Here is a 12,838-nt window from a genome sequence, read left to right as displayed (position 1 = left end):
TAAAAATGAGGCAAGTGCTGATAACCAAGACAATGCAAAAAAGGCCTCCAAGGCTTCAGAGACCTTTGTGGCAGCCCCTTCTATCATAGACCCAGAAACCTAGGAGAGAAGAATGGTTTCATGAACCCGGCCCAGTGCCCTTCTGCCCTGCACAGCCTTGGGACACTGCTCTCTGCATTCCAGAAGCTCTAGCTCCAGCTGTGTCTCAAAAGGGCCCAGCTGCAGCTTGGGTCACTGCTCACGAGGGTGTAAGCTGTAATTCTTGGGTGGCTTTCACGTGATGTTAAGCCTATGGGTGCACAGAATCCAAGAGTTGAGGCTTGGAAGCCTCCACCTAGATTTCAGAAGATGCATGGAAAAGCCTGGATGTCTAGGCAGAAGCCTGACGCAGGAGCCAAGCCCTCATGGAGAACCTCTGCTAGGGCAGTGCAGAGGGGAAATGTGGGGTTGGAGTACCTATACAGAGTTCCCACTGGGTCACTGCCTAGTGAAGCTGTGAGAAGAGGGCCACTGTCCTCCAGACTCCAGAATGGTAGATCCACCAACAAGTTGCACCTTGTGCCTGGAAAAGCTGCAGACACTCAACACCAACCCTGAGAGCAGTGTGGACTGAACCCTGCAAAGCCACAGTGGCAGGGGTGTGCAAGGCCTTGAGAGCCCACCCCTTACATCAGAATGCCCTGGATGTCAGAAATGGAGTCAAAGTAGATTATTTTGGAGCTTTAAAATTTAATGACTGCCCTGCTGGGTTTTGGACTTGCATGTGGCTGTAGCCCCCACTTTTGGGGCTGATTTCTTTCTTTTGGAATAGGATTATATTTACCCAATGCTTATACCCCCATTGTATCTTTAAGTAACTAATTTGCTTTTGATTTTACAGACTCATAGGTGGAAGGGACTAGCCTTTTGTCTCAGATGAGACTTTGGATTTTGGACTTTTGAGCTAATGCTTGAATGAGTTAATACTTTGTCGACTATTGATAAGGGATGATTATATTTTGCAATGTGAGCACAGGTGATTTGGGAGGGGCTGGGGTGGAACAGTATGGTTTGGACCATAACATGATATTTGGATCCAAATATCATGTTGAATTTTAATCCCCAGTGTTGGAGGTGGGGCCTGGTGAGAGGTGATTGGATCATGAGATTGGATTATTCATGAATGGCTTAGTACCATTCCTTTGGTGCTGTTCTCATGCCAGTGTTCTCATGAGATCTGGTTGTTTGAAAATAGGTGGTATCTTACTCTTTCTCCTGCTCCAGCCATGAGAGGTTCCCATTCCCCCTTTGCCTTCCACCATGATTGTAACTTTCCTGAGGCCTCCCAAGAAGCTCAGCAGATGTCAGCATTATGCTTCCTGTGTGGCCTGTGGAACTATTATGAGCCAATTAAGCCTCTGTTTTTTAAAATAAATTGCCAAGTTTCAGGCATTTCTTTATAGCAATCCGAGTACTGACTAATACATTGCAGATGAAGATAATGAAAAATGAAACAAGTTCGTACAACTGCAAAGTCTATAGAGGAAGCAGTGGTTAACTCCAAGTTTGTATGATTACAAAACCCATTATTCTTTTCAGCATACAAATGGCTCTCAGAGTGTGGTCCAAGGACACCCGGAGTTCATGAGACTTTCAGGGGCCCCAGGAGGTCAAAACTATTTTTAATATAGGGCCTACTAAGTTATGATTTGGATTTTTTAAAAATGTTTTGATAGTTTCACTCTTGGGGAAAAAACAACTGTATCTGAGCACAAATTACAGCAGTGGTACTAAACTGTACTAGTAGTTATTGTATTCTTCAATACCACACAGAGTAAAATTAAAAAGTCAGTTTTCATTAAAAATGTCCTTGATGTACAATTAAAATTATTGTAATTGTATTATATTTTGATCTGGAGTACATAGTCATTTAATATTCTTTGTGACAAAATGGGAAGTACACATAAAACATGTTTCAGCATGAAGAAGTATGGTGGTTGCCTCGAGGAAAAAAACTCGTGTGTTTGAGTTGCAAGCCAATGTAGCCATTTTACTTATGGAATTAAACTCAAAGGAACAATTAACAGAAAAATAGTTATTCAGACTTAGGCATTTTGCAGACATTTTTCTCAAAAATGAATGAAATGAAATGAGTTTGTCTTGTCAAGACAAACTGGGAATATTTATTACCAGTGATAAAATTTGAGCTTTCGAATGAAAATTACAATTTTGGGAAACTTCTATCTATCACTGTGAGCTTGACAGCTTCCAAATACTTAAAAGCTGTTCTGATGAAATCATTGGTGATATTAAGTCAAATGTTTTTATTTTGTTAGATTACAAAATAGATCAGTATTAGAAAAATCTGCATAGTTCAGTGGATCAATACAGATGACCAAACCATGATGTTATAGAATCATGATTTTAAAAGATGCATTCAAAGTATAAGAAAGAGACTTCTGATTTATGGCCTGGCATGTAAAGAACTTGAAAGTTGTAATTCGATGCTGACAACAGATAAAAAGCTGAACAGACTGAAAAACAACAACTCTTCATAGATCTGTCAGATAATTGAGTCTTGAGGCAAATTACTGGCCCCAAATTGGAGGGAGGGAGAGAGAGAGAGAGAGAGAGAGAGAGAGAGAGAGAGAGAGAGAGAGGCAAATTCAGAGAATCATGTCTTACCAGTACAGAAATTCACAAGCAGAAATCTCTGTAGGAACCAGTACTGGGTGAGGAAAACCTGAACAAAGAACTCTGCTTGGTTCTTACAATGAAGATGAAAGAGAAATACCTGTATGATTCTAGCAATGGAAGGAGAAAAGTAGGTAGCTCTTCAGAAATATGTCAAAGCATTCTATTATTCTTAACAAATGTTCTGAAGAGAAACTATTTTACCCGAACCTAACCTGTTGGGGTTTTATGAGTCTAACTGGAGGGAAGGAAATTACCCAATTCCAGTGTCTTCTAGCCATCCTGTTTCACCTAAGGGGAGGATAAAACTGTGCAGCATTTGCAAAGTTCACAGTGCAGGGGGCCATGCTCATTAAAAGACTGAGCTCTAAATCATAGGACTGTAGAACTCTTCCCCTTCCTGTACACCTTACAACCACATCACTAAAGGCCTATTTACTGCAGTTTCTTTTAAACTGCGCATTATGCCCATGTTTCAACAAAAGATTACAAGGCATATTAAAAGACAAAAAAATACAGTTTGAAGAGACAAAGCAAGCATCAGCACCATAGTTAGATATGGCAGAAATATTATAATTATCAGATCAGCAATTAAAAATAACTATGATTGTGAATAGTGTTGCAATAAACATACAAATGCGTGTACCTTTGTAATAGAATGATTTATATTACTTGGGCACAGGGAGGGAAACAAAACACACTGTGGCCTGTCGGGAGTGGGGTGGGGGGAGGGAGAGCATTAGAAAAATAGCTAATGCATGCTGGGCTTAATACTTAGGTGATGGGTTAATAGATACAGCTAACCACTATGGCAAACGTTTACCTATGTAACAAACCTGCACATCCTGCACATGTACCCCAGAACTAAAAATAAAAACAAATTAAAAAACGATGATTAATACACTAAGGGTTCTAATGGAAAAATAGACAACATGTAAGAATAGATGAGTAATGTAAGCAGAGACATGGAAATTCTAAGAATCAAAAAGAAATGCTGGATAGAAAAAAATATTGTAACAGAAATGAAGAATGCTTTCAATGGGCCTATTAATAGACTGAGTATGGTTGAGAAAAGACATTCTGAGCTTAAGGATATATCAGTAGAAAACGGAAAAACTGAAAAGCAAAAAGAAGAAAGACTGAAGAAAATGGAACAGAGAATCATTTTTTGGCCTCTTGGCTAAGAAAGATCGAGTTAAAATGGAGTAGACTAAGAATTTTGCCACAACTGCACAAGTGAGACATTAAAGAGATTTGTAAAAGTATAAAACAGTACCACTTTTCTCACTTTTTTTGGTAAAAAATAATCATTTTTATATAAATGTAAAGGGCCTATTATTGAAAATATATTAATAATTAAAAATTGATCCGTTATAATATGATTACTATTGATAGAATTCACATAAACAAAAGTTCTTTGGAGTCTTGTAAACTTTTCAAGAGTGTAAAGGGACCCTGAGACCAAAAAGATTGAGAAATATTATACTATACCATGTTGCGTTATTCATCCCACTAGCCATCCAACCCAGACTTGGCAATCATGCCTCCTTTGTCCATAAATTGTTAAAATTTTTTAGAAGGACAAAAGTGGAGCCTTTACTGATTCGTTCCTAGATACATTTCTCCAAGTTGACATTAGTTCATTAATCTTCTCCTTTCTTTGTAACCTACTAGTTACAAATTCATCTAACTTTGGAGTATCTTGAAAAATATGTCAAATCTTAAACTGAACAAGATAGAGCATATCTCTGGTGTGTGTTAGCTGTTTCAGTCTAATCAACCAAAAGAGGTTAATTTGGCATTACTAGTTGTATTGGGTTCATGCTGGCTACTACCAATTTCCTTTCTAGGTTATTCATGAATCATCTATAATGGTAATTTACTCTAGAATGTTTTTGGGCTTTCATGTTACTTTTGATATTCTATAGTTTATATAGTTGTTGGTTTTTCCCTTTCCTCCATTTTAGAAAAGCCAGAAAATGTTATATACAGTGTTCAGGTATCTCTTCTACTTTCAAACTCCTATCAGCCATTTCATGTGTACGAGTTTATAATGTATCTGGTCCTGGAAATGATATTATTTTAGAATAGCTGAATATTCCTTTACTCTGTCCTCATATATCCTAATGTACTTCAGTTCTCTCATGACCGTATTTGTTCACTTTCTAGTTTGATAATCATTTTCATAGAGAAAATGAAACAAATAGAGGTGGAATAGTCCTGCTTTTTCATCTGATAACATGATAGTGTATTTTAAAAAGAGTGAGTCCATTACTTATAGGGGACTTTTTGGTCTGATTCTACTTTTAATAAACCATTTTGCATTGTTATTAGCATCTTTGTAACCCTTATGCCACTCTGGGCTTTAGCTTAATACAATTCTTAGAGTTATTGCACTGTGACTTTTGTGTTCTCATCCTTTGTCAAATGTCCCTTCTTCCATTTTGATATATCTTTCTTTCAAATATGACTTCATTAAAGAGCTGCTTAAGGGCTGTTTGATGTGTCATATGTCTTGTTTAAACACCATTTTGTTTTTTATCAGGATCCTTTAAAATTATTTTGGGAAAATTTTGCTTTTGAAAAATGCCTTTCTTAAACCAGCTCTTAGAATGTGTGTACATCTCATTTATTAAGCACCTATTATGAATGAGGGACAAAGTTCAAACTTTTAAACTGTGACCCATAGTTATAAATGTATTTTACAGTCATGTCTTAGTACACACGCACGCGCACACACACACACACACACAACTGGAACAAAAGTTTAGAAAATAATTTTATTGTGTCAAAGAACAATCAAGAGATATTAATAGAAACCAGAAAGTAATTTGAACACAGAACGTTATTATAAGGAATTAACAACTATAACAAAAGACTGATAGGGGGATAAAAAGAATTCCAAAGAATACAGGAATAGGGGGATCTGGCAAGGTGGTGGAATATGAATTGCTCCGGTCTGCAGCTCCCAGAGAAACCAATGCAGGAGGCAGGTAATTTCTGCATTTCCAACTGACGTACCCTGTTCATCTCATTGGGACTGGTTAGGCAGTGGGTGCAGCCCATAGAGGGCGAGCAGAAGCAGGGTAGGGTGTCACCTCACCTGGCAAGTGCAAGGGGCCAGGGACCTCCCTTCTCCAGCCAAGGGAAGCCATGAGGGACTGTGCTATCTGGCCCAGATACTACACTTCTCCCACAGTTTTTGCAATCCACAGACCAGGAGATTCCCTCATGTGCTTACACCACCAGGGCCCTGGGTTTCAAGCACAAAATGGGACGGCTGTTTGGGCAGCGATAGAGTTAGCTGCAGGTTTTTTTTTTCCCTACCCCAGTGGTGCCTGGAACCCCAGCAAGACAGAATTGTTCACTCCCCTGAAAAGGAGGCTGAAGCCAGGGAGCTAAGTGGTCTCACTCAGCGGGTCCCATTCCCACAGAGCCCAGCAAGCTAAGAACCACTGGCTTGAAATTCTCGCTGTCAGCAGAGCAGTCTGAAGTCCACCTGGGATGATTGAGCATAGTGGGGGAGGGGTGTCCACCATTACTGAGACTTGAGTAGGTGGCTTTCCCCTGACCCTGCTAAGGACTGGGTGGAACTAAACACAGTGAAGCAAAGCAACTGTGGCCAGACTGCCTCATTAGATTCCTATTGACTGGGCAGGACATCTCTGAAAGAAAGGCAGCAACCCCAGTCAGGGGCTTATAAATAACACTCCCATCTCCCTGGTACAGAGCACCTGGGGGAAGGGGTGACTATGAGTGTAGCTTCAGCAGACTTAAATGTTCCTTTCTGCCAGTTCTGAAGAGAGCAATGGATCTTGACAAGGGGAGTTCTCCCACCACAGTGCTCGAGCTCTGCTAAGGGACAGACTGCCTTCTCAAGTGGGTCCCTGACTTCCATGCCTCCTGACTGGTAGAAACCTCCCAGTGGGTTGACAGATACCTCATACGGGAGAGCTCTGGCTGGTACCAGGCCAGTGCCACTCTGGGACAAAGCTTCCAGAGGAAGGAGTAGGCAGCAATCTTTGCTGTTCTGCAAAGCTTCCAGAGGAAGGAGTAGGCAGCAATCTTTGCTGTTCTGCAGCCTCTGCTGGTGATATCCAGGCAAATAGGATCTGGTGTGTCCCTCCAGCATACTGCAACAGACCTGCAGAAGAGGTTCCTGACTGTTGGAAGAAAAACTAACCAACAGAAAGCAATAATTTCATCATCAACAAAAAGAACCGCCCCCCCCCCAACACACACAGAAACCCCATCCAAAGATCATTAGCCTCAAAGATCAAAGGTAGATAAATCCATGAAGATGAGGAAAAACCAGCTCAAAAATGCTGAAATTCCAAAAACCAGAAAGCCTCATCTCCTCCAAATCATTGCAACTCATCTCCAGCAAGGGCACAAACTGGACAGAGAATGACTTTGACAAACTGACAGAAGTAGGCTTCAGAAAGTCAGTAATAACAAACTCCTCTGAGCAAAAGGTGGATGTTCTAACCCAATGCAAGGAAGCTAAGGACCTTCACAAATGGATACAGGAACTGTTAACTAGAATAACCAATTTAGAGAAGAACATAAATGACCTGATGAAGCTGAAAAACACAGTACAAGAACTTCGTGAAGGATACACAAGTATCAATAGCAGAATGGATCAAGTGGAAGAAAGGATATCAGAGGTTGAAATCAGCTTAATGAAATAATGCATGAAGACGAGATTAAAGAAAAAAGAATGAAAAGGAACGAACAAAGCCTCCAAGAAATATGGGACTATGTGGAAAGACCAAACCTACGATTGATTGGGGTCACTGAAAGTGATGGGGAGAATGGAACCAAGTCATTAAATGCACTTTGGGATATTATATAGGAGAAATTCCACAACCTAGCAAGACAGGCCAACATTCAAATTCAGGAAATACAGAGAATACCACTAAGATACTCATCCAGAAGAGCTGATTGCCCCAATTAAAAGACACAGAGCGGCAAGTTGGATAAAGAGTCAAGACCCATTAGTGTGCTGTATTCAGGAGACCCATTTCACATGCAAAGACACACATAAGCTCAAAATAAAGGGATGGAGGAATATTTACCAAGTAAAGGTAAAGCAAAAAAAGAAAAAAAGAAAAGAAAAAAAAGCAGGGCTTGCAATCCTAGTCTTTGATAAAACAGACTAAACCAACAAAGATGAAAAAAAGACAAAGACATTACATGATGGTAAAGGGATCAATGCAACAAGAAGAGCTAACTATCCTAAATATATATGCACCCAATAGAGGAGCACCCAGATTCATAAAACATAAAACAAGTTCATAGAGTCCTACAAAGAGACTTAGACTCCCACACAATAATAATGGGAGACTATAACACCCCACTGTCAACATTAGATCAACAAGACAGAAAGTTAACAAGGCTATTCAGGAATTGAACTCAGCTCTGGACCAAGCAGACCTAATAGACATCTACGGAACTCTCCACCCCAAATCAACAGAATATACATTCTTCTCAGAACCTCATAGCACTTACTCTAAAATTGACCACATAATTGAAATAAAACACTCCTCAGCAAATTCAAAAGAATGGAAATTATAACAAACAGTATCTCGGACCACAGAACAATCAAATTAGGACTCGGAATTAAGAAACTCACTCAAAATGGCACATCTACATGGAAACTGAATGACCTGCTTCTGAATGACTACTGGCTACATAATGAAACTAAGGCAGAAATAAAGATGTTATTTGAAACCAATGAGAACAAAGATACAATGTACCAGAATTTCTGGGATACAGCTAAAGCAGTGTTTAGAGGGAAATTTATAGCACCAAATGCCCATATCAGAAAGCAGGAAAAATCTAAAATCAACACCCTAACATCACATTAAAATAAGTAGAGACGCAAGAGCAAACAAATTGAAAGGCTAGCAGAAGACAATAAATAACTAAGATCAGAGCAGAACTGAAGGAGATAGAGACAAGAAATCTCATTCAAAAAAAAAAAAAAAAATCAATGAATCCAGGAGCTAGTTTTCTGAAAAGACTAAAAAAATAGACCACTAGCTAGACTAATAAAGAAGAAAAGAGAGAAGAATCAAATAGCAAAGACTTGGAATCAACCCAAATGTCCATCTGTGACAGACTGGATTAAGAAAATGTGGCATATATACACCATGGAATATTATGCAGCCATAAAAAAGGATGAGTTTGCGTCCTTTGTAGGGACATGGATGCAGCTGGAAACCATCATTCTTAGCAAACTATCACAAGAAGAGAAAACCAAACACCGCATGTTCTCACTCATAGGTGGGAACTGAACAATGAGCTCACTTGGACTCAGGAAGGGGAACATCACACACTGGGGCCTATCATGGGGAGGGGGGAGGGATTGCATTGGGGAGTTATACATGATATAAATGATGAATTGATGGGTGCTGACGAGTTGATGGGTGCAGCACACCAACATGGCACAAGTATACATATGTAACAAACCTGCACATTATGCACATGTACCCTAGAACTTAAAGTATAATAATAAAAAAAAAGAATCAAATAAACACAATAAAAAATGATAAAGGGGACATCACCACTGATCACACAGAAATGCAAACTACCATCAGAGAATACTATAAACACCTCTATGCAAATAAATTAGAAAATCTAGAAGAAATGGATGAATTCCTGGACACATACACCCTCCCACGACTAAACCAAAAGGAAGTAAAATCCCCGAATAGACCAATAACAAGTTCTGGAATTGAGGCAGTAATTAGCACCCTACCAACCAAAAAAGCCAGGACCAGATGGATGTACAGCCTAATTCTTCCAGAAGTACTAATAGGAACTGGTACCCTTCCTTCTAATACTATTCCAAACAATAGAAAAAGAGGGACTTCTCCCTAACTCATTTTATGAGGCCAGCATCATCTTGATTCCAAAACTTGGCAGAGACACAACAAGAAAAGAAAGCTTTAGGCCAATATCCCTGATGAACATTGAGGCAAATATCTTAAATAAAATACTGGCAAACTGAACCCAACAGCACATCAAAAAGATATTCACCATGATCAAGTTAGCTTCATCCCTGGGATGCACGGCTGGTTCAACATATGCAAATCAATAAATGCAATCCATCACATAAACAGAACCAATGAGAAAAACTACATGATAATAGGTGCAAAAAAGGCCTTTGATAAAATTCAACACAACTTTATGCTAAAAACTCTCCATAAACTAGGTATTGATGGTACATATCTCAAAATAATAAGAGCTGTTTATGACAAACCCATAGCCAATATCATACCAAATGGACAAAAGCTGGAAGCATTCCCTTTGAAAACTGGCACAAGACAAGGATACCCTCTCTCCCCACTCCTATTCATCATAGTATTGGAAGTTCTGGCCAGAGCAATCAGGCAAGAGAAAGAAATAAAGGGTATTCAAAAATGAGGCGAGGAAGTCAAATTGTCTCTGTTTGAAGATGACATGATTGTATATTTTAAAAAGCCTATCATCTCAGCCCAAATACTCCTTAAGCTGTTAAGCAACTTCATCAAAGTCTCAGGATACAAAAATCAATGTGCAAAAATAACAAGCATTTCTATACACAAATAATAGACAAACAGAAAGCTAAATCATGAGTGAACTCCCATTCACAATTGCTACAAAGAGAATAAAATACCTAGGAATACAACTTACAAGGCACGTGAAGGACCTCTTCAAGGAGAACTAAAACCACTTCTCAAGGAAATACGAGAGGACACAAATACATGGAAAAACATTCCATTTTCATGGATAGGAAGAATCAGTATCATGAAAATGGCCATACTATCTAAAGTATTTGTAGATTCAATGCTATTCCCATCAAGCTACCATTTACTTTCTTCACAGAAAAAAACTTAAATTTCATATGGAACCAAAAAAGAGCCTGTGTAGCCAAGACAATCCTAATCAAAAAGAACAAGGCTGGAGGTATCATGCTACCTGACTTCAAAGTATACTAAAGGCTACAGTAACCAATATAGCATAATACTGGTACGAAAACAGATATATAGACCAATGGAACAGAACAGAGGACTCAGAAATAACACCACATGTCTACAACCATCCGATTTTTGACAAACCTGACAAAAACAAGCAATGGGGAACTGATTTTCTCTTTAATAAATGGTGCTGGGAAAACTGACTAGCATATGCAGAAAACAGAAACTGGACCCCTTCCTTACACCTTATGCAAAAATTAATGCAAGGTGGCTTATAGACTTAAAACGTAAACCCATGAAAACCCTAGAAGAAAACCTAGGCAATACCATTCAGGACATAGGCTTGGGCAAAGACTTCATGACTAAAACACCAAAAGCAACTACAACAAAAGCCAAAATTGACAAATGGGATCTAATTAAACTAAATAGCTTCTGCTCAGCAAAAGAAACTGTCGTCAGAGTGAACAGACAAGCTACAGAATGGGAGAAAATTTTTGCAATCTAACCATCTGCAAAGGTCTGATATCCAAAATCTACAATGAACTCAAACAAATTTACAAGAAAAAAATCAAACCCATCAAAAAGTGGGTGAAGGATATGAACAGACACTTGTCAAAAGAAGACATTTATGTGGCCCACAAACATATGAAAAAAGCTCATTATCACTGGTCATTAGAGAAATGCAAATCAAACTAAAAGGAGATACCATCTCATGCCATTTAGAATGGTGTTCATTAAAAGTCTGGAAACAACAGATGCTGGGGAGGATGTAGAGAAATAGGAAATGTACACTGTTGGTGGGAGTGTAAGTTAGTTCAACCATTGTGGAAAACAGTGTGGTGAGTCCTTGGGGATCTAGAATCAGAAATACCATTTGACCCAGCAACCCCATTACTGGGTATATACCCAAAGGATTATAAATCACTCTACTATAAAGACACATGCACACGTATATTTATTGCAGCAGTTTGTACAATAGGAAAGAGTTGGAGCCAACCCAAATGCCTGTCAATGATAGACTGGATAAAGTAAATGTGGCACATATACACCATGGAATACTATGCAGCCATAAAAAAGAATGAGTTCATGTCCTTTGCAGGGACACAGATGAAGCTGGAAACCGTCATCCTCAGCAAACTAACACTGGAACAGAAAACCAAACACCACAAATTTTTACTCATAGGTGGGACTTGAACAATGAGAACACGTGGACACTGGGAGGGGAACATCTCACACTAGGGCCTGTCAGGTGGTGGGGGACAAGAGGAGGGAGGGAATTAGGACAAATATCTAGTGCATGTGGGGCTTAAAACCTAAATGACTGTTTGATAGGTGCAGCAAACCACCATGGCACATGTAAATCTATGTAAACAACCTGCACATTCAGCAGATGTATCCCAGAACTCAAAGTTAAATTTAAAAAAAGAATACAGGAATAGCCGACATAGGGAGCAGTTACTACTCTTAATGCTGGAATAGAGTGTCCAGTGAAGGAATAAACCTAGAAGACCGTCTTTTCCTTGGCCCAGGACTGAGATCTAGACCTTGTTGGAAAGGTCATGGTCATGACTCACTGATTGGTAGAGAAATTAGCTGAAATGCTACACTGAAATGACTCACAGAGAATCTGGGGAAATTTGTTTTCTGAAATCCTATGGGGTATTATTCATGAAGAGGTACCCTGCCTTGGAACCTATTTCAGAGGTGCCTGAGGAGGTAGTAGGGGTAGCCATTCATGTGGAGGTGTCATGCAAGCAGCATTTTTTTTGGAAACTGCTTGGGTGGTGATAGGGAAGCATTTTATGGGAAGAAGCCACACTGATGGCACTGTATGCCTAAAGGATTGCCAGAGAGAAGCTTCCCATGGGGTGATGCTGCACGTTGCTGTTCACCACTTACTGGATGAGTCTGCTGAGAAGGGCTTTTGGAACTCAAGGCAGTAAATTGATAACTGGAATTTTATTCTTGTTATGTGCAGTGCTCTCTGATATCTTTTATTCTGTTTTATTTTTTAAAACAATGCTAGTGTGACACACTTAATTGCTTTAATTGGTTGTGGCCTGTAGTTTAGAAAATAATGAAGTAAAATATATAGAGAGGTATAAGCAATGGTTCTTGACTTTGGGGAGCATTAAAACCCAATATTCCAAGAGAATATTTTCATAAAGAAATGAAATGTAAGGTAATATAGATCAAGGGTT

At 39.2% G+C, this 12,838-nt stretch overlaps 1 long non-coding RNA gene across 1 annotated transcript in view; it reads left to right on the top strand.

Moving 5' to 3' along the window:
- Positions 1-12,838, top strand: part of LOC111531214 — a 78,916-nt gene that overhangs the window by 56,908 nt on the left and 9,170 nt on the right. The window lies entirely within an intron of this gene.

This window comes from Piliocolobus tephrosceles, chromosome 12 (assembly GCF_002776525.5).
Source record: "Piliocolobus tephrosceles isolate RC106 chromosome 12, ASM277652v3, whole genome shotgun sequence".
Lineage (NCBI taxonomy): Eukaryota > Metazoa > Chordata > Mammalia > Primates > Cercopithecidae > Piliocolobus > Piliocolobus tephrosceles.
This window is presented reverse-complemented; position numbering and strand designations above follow the sequence as displayed.